Here is a 5,398-nt window from a genome sequence, read left to right on the forward strand (position 1 = left end):
AGCCACACACGGAAAGACACAGCAGTGGGTAGATGGAATCTAATTGTTTTCAAGATTAGAACATATTGAGCATATTTATATGTGGAGGCAAAAATAACCCAATAGGGAGAGTTTTCAGACACAGGAACGAGAAAGACAAATAGAAAGAGATATCTCAGTGAGAGGGTAGGAGATGGGCTCAGAAACCAGAGGCAGGATGAATTTTATATTGATAATACAATGAAAATTAGGTTTCAGTAAGACCGGCAGAAAGCCATTGATAAGTAAAGGGTGATTTTTAATTATTTCATAATACTAGTTTCCTACTGATTTAATCATGCAATTATGAGAAATAGCTAACATTTATATCTGATTTTAAATTCCTGATGAAATTGTTAATAACAGTTATCATTTATACTTGTTCTATCCGAATTTTAATTTTTAGAAAAACTTCCTACTTTAGCCATAAAACATATAAGACCAAGAATAAAGAATATGCTTAACTTTCACATAAAATAAATAGTTGAATCTCAAATTTAAAAAAAATTGTTCTGATTTGCCAGTTTCAGAACCAATAGAGGGAGACAGAAGAAACTGAGAAATAAGGTTCGTTGTTTGTTACAAAAAAAGATTCCAGTCTAAGTCTCATCTATTTTAGTCCATGTCTTTTGAGGAATGTAAACTTCTCCCCACCTCCAGGAAAAAGAAAAAAAAGGGAAGAAAGAAAAGAAACTGAACAGTTACTAAACTCTACTTCAGCATTGTGCTAATATAGCCAAATTTCTTGTTTACCAAAATTGAACTGTCTTAACATTTGTCCTATATGTTCCTACCTAAAGGACAAGGCTCTTCTGATTTCTTTGTGCGTTCTAAAACCTTATTGTGCCCTCACCCCTAACCCAAGGAAACAAATCTGAGTTTTACCTAATTTGAATCTTAAAGACAGGCAAGAAATACAAATTTATTTTATGCTTTAAAAACTTGGTGCCTGGGGCTTCCCTGGTGGCACAGTGGTTAAGAATCCACCTGCCAATGCAGGGGACATGGGTTCGAGCACTGGTCTGGGAAGATCCCACATGCCACGGAGCAACTAAGCCCGTGTGCCACAACCACTGAGCCTGCGCTCTACAGCCTGCAAGCCACAACTACTGAAGCCTGAGAGCCACAACCTGAAGCCCGTGTGCCACAACAACTGAAGCCTGCGAGCCACAACCTGAAGCCCATGTGCCACAACAACTGAAGCCTGCGCGCACAGAGCCCATGCTCTGCAATGAGAGAAGCCACCACAATGAGAAGCCCACACACAGCAACAAAGAGTAGCCCCCACTTGTGGCAGCTAGAGAAAGCCCGCGTGAAGCAACGAAGACCCAACGCAGCCAAAAATAAATAAATTTTTTAAAAGTTAAATAAAAACATGGGCCTAACTAGGACCTAACATCAGATTCTTCATCTCTGTTTCATAGGTTATTCGTCAGGGCTGACCTCAGAGTTCCCCCTTTTGTAAGAAGATAGTGAGGCTCAGGAAGTCAGCGACTTGACCACATGCCACTAGTTATCAACAAAATTAGGACTATCTCAGGTGTTCTGACTCCTCACACCCTTCATTTCCCACTACCTGTGGGTGCTATGTGGCTAAAAAATTGTGTTTCCAAGGAATAGTGTATCCCATCTGGTTCTTCTAAAATAAATTTTGAATTCCATTTTTTTCTTCATCTCAATCGCACATACTTTCACTCATTCAGAAGGTGGCATCCTGTTTGTTGATAACCAGAGCCCATGTTCCCATTTTGCCTCCTGGGCACCTCTTCAGTCCCACCCCCAACCCACCAAACACACACGTAACTGAAGTGCAGGGGCTTTCACACTCCAGGATCTCTTTTGACCAGTGGGAGCCACTGGATACATTTTTCCACCTTTTGCTCCACACCCATAATAGCCCTGAACACAGTCTCCTAGACTCAAGCAAATTTCTTTTTCCTTAAGCTCCAGGAATAGTCTCTTGCATCTTTGAAACCATCGTTCCTACTAATTCTTGTTTCTTTACAGAGCTGAAGTTAGGTTGCTGTGTTTCTCCTGGAGAGGAAAATGAAGAAGGGAAAAAAGCGGGGAATGTAATGCTTATAAAAGCCTGACATATGCGTGGTCCATCCCAGAGAGATGGGGCAGTGACCAGATATGACACAACAAAAAACCATCCTTTACTTACATTTCTCATCACACTGAGGGAAAAAGAGACTTTGACAACACTTCTTTAAAATTTCCTTTAAATCCTTTTACATCCGTTAGAACTTTCCCTGGTCTTCTCTCCTCAAACTTCTTTGGTAAAACTTCTCTGCCCAGCCGGACTTAAAAAGTTCAAACCTTCCCCCTCTTCAAGTTTTTTTTTTTTTTTTTGCGGTACGCGGGCCTCTCACTGTTGTGGCCTCTCCCGTTGCGGAGCACAGGCTCCGGACGCGCAGGCTCAGCGGCCATGGCTCACGGGCCCAGCCGCTCTGCGGCATGTGGGATCTTCCCGGACCGGGGCACAAATCCGTGTCCCCTGCATCGGCAGGCGGACTCTCAACCACTGCGCCACCAGGGAAGCCCCCTCTTCAAGTTTGATAACACTCTCATCTTAACTTTTTTTCTTAAAATCCCTTCCCTCTACTTCCTGCCCTTTTGGCATTAACTCTGTGCCCCTTCTCCAAATCTCCCCCATAAACAACAATAACAATTTCAGAAGTTTTCTAGGAGTGAAGGTACCTTAGGATACACAGGATGAGTCAGGATTCGTATTAGTGCAGTGGTTCTCAAAGTGTTGTCCCTGGGGCAGCATCAACCAGCACTGGAACTTGACAGACACAGAAATGCTCAGGTCCCAACCGAGACCTACTTAGAAACGCTGGGGGTAGGGCCCAGCGAGCTCTTTTCACAAGCCCTCCAGGTGTTTCTGATGTGAGCTAAATTTTGAGGGTATAGTAGGCATCATGGTCACCTGGTTCTCATTCAACACAATGAATATAGATCAGAACCCCCATGGAGCATTTAAGACCAAACCCCAGAGACCAGTCTCAATTGGACTATGATGGAGCCCAGAGTTTATAGGTGATTTTACTGTTTGGCCAGGGTGCTGAAACATTGCAGTATCCTCAAATAAGAACCAACTAGGGAAACAATTTTTTCAGTTGTGGAGGGATTCAGGAGCGAGGGAGAAAAGGGATGGTGCTGGTTTCCTGGTTTAAGTTCAAAATATTTAGCTATCTTTATAACCTTAATTCTAAAGTAGTCATTAACATGAGTATGGAGCAAGACTGCATGTCCAATTTTTTAAATCTTGCTTCAATATAATATATAAACGATCATTAGAATTTCTGAGCACATGTGACAGAACTGCTTAAAGTAAGCAAAACTATTCCGAGCATTGTGGACACCTAGATTGGCAACAGAGCACTTGTGGTTCATTGTTGGCTGGCTGGGTGCCCTCCCCCTTAACAAATTTAGCAACCCTTCAGGTTGGTGCCCTGGCCAACTGACCTTCTCACACCCTCCTCTCAGCCCCCAATCCTTTGGAACACAACTACAATTCTGCTAATGTCGTCGGACAAAGGCATCATTTTATTCAGCTTTTATTAATAGCAGCAAGTGTTAGAGACTTTGTAGACTGAACCCCATGGGGAAAAAAGTTAGAGACCAGGTGTGGATTTAAGCATTATGCCACCTCATCAGGCCATTTTTCCACTTTCTTTTCATAAGGACCAAAATAGACAATGTAAAAAATACCAGTTGCAATATTCCAAATGGAAATGAGACACTGCTTTGGGAGTTCACTAGTGAAGTTTATGTTTAGATAAAATAACAAAGAACCACACAAATCTCTACCTTTTCTGGCTTAATCTGCCTCCATTACTGCCAGCTGATTTGATTTGGGGATTTTTTTTTCTTTCAATTAAAGTAATCATCTGGCATGTAGTTAGAGATAGTATAAACTTTTTGTTTCAAGAAACTTAAAAGTTGACCCATGTATTCAAGTTTTAGTATTTTTATCTTGGTTGCATGAATTACCCTGATTAGAAAATCAATTGCAACACAATTAGCCAAAACTCCAGTGTGTTATCTGGTTACCCCATGAACAATGGCCAAGCTGCAGTTGAGGGAAAATCATCAAAAGCATGTGGTATTTATAGGGAATTTGAGCACCAGCTTGTCTCTATGCCCAACGACAATAAAACACTTTAAATATCTATTCTGTGCTTTCAGTAGGTTAAATGAGCATGAAGGAAATACATAAGAGGAGCACTGTGTCTATCCTCCAAGAGAAAGCACATCTGTTCTTTTGCTCACGATAAACAGTGCTGGGAATGGATACTCACTGCAAAAAAACTACCTGCTGAGAATTCCATAAAATCTTGAACCTTGTCTTTGAAGTTATTTGCAAAACTCAAGGAAAAAAGAAGTTGGGAGAAACACCGTAGAGAGATGGAACTTGAACCCTCCCCACTGCAAACTATTGATGTGCAGAGCATGAAAGTAGCTGGGCAAGACATGGGCAAATTTGCATGAGGCGATTCTAGCCCCCTTCTGAGCTTCCAAGTGATTGACAACTGTCAAAGAACCCAGAAGGACTTAACCAAAGAAAGGCCCAGCGGCAGGAAATTAAAACACACTGTGGTAGTAGAGAGACCAGCCAGGGAGCATGGCCGCTGCAACTAGTGGATCACCAGAGGGAGAGAGAGGTTCTAGGTCATGGTGGTGGCAGAGGTCAGTCCTCAATCCGCCCAGGCGAGGCGCCCTCTTGGCTGAGGTGGCCCCAAGGCAGGGATCGCCATTAGACCTGTAAAGTTAAAGCAGTGAAGTCCACTCCAGCCACGTTTCTGAGGCTCGGCCAAAGGGCCTGCAAACCCTAAGATGATGTTTTTTTGGTTTCTTAGAATGGACCAAATGTACACAGAAACCTCCAAGATCGAGTGACTCCTCCTCCCCTTTGAGTCATTATTACTAATAAAATTCTAATTCTAAGGAACTACAAAAGAGTAAAAATCGGAATTTAAAATATGACGGGCTTTTAAAGAACCTCTGCTGAAGGTAGATAACACCGTCAGCCCCGGAAGGCGAAACATGACTTCTTCCTTAACGCTTAGCTGTTTTCCAAGGAGTCTGCTGATTCGACAGTTATATTGAGCCAAAGTTAAAACTGGACTTTCTCTGCTTAAAATTACATGATTTTTGAATACAGCAAAGATGATTATCTAAATCTTGGTAGAATTTAAGGGCCAAAAGCAGGATACAGAGGAGGCAATGCTGAAGTGAATCTTAGAAGGCATGCATAAACTAGTCACATTATCAAAGGGCAGGATTGCTGGACCCAGAGAGGCAGCAAAAGGTAAAACCCTGAAACTTCAGCAGAGAAAAGTAAAAATATTTTGTGGCCACAAAAAGACCT

This window comes from Kogia breviceps, chromosome 2 (genome assembly GCF_026419965.1).
Source record: "Kogia breviceps isolate mKogBre1 chromosome 2, mKogBre1 haplotype 1, whole genome shotgun sequence".
In the NCBI taxonomy this organism is placed as follows: Eukaryota; Metazoa; Chordata; class Mammalia; order Artiodactyla; family Physeteridae; genus Kogia; species Kogia breviceps.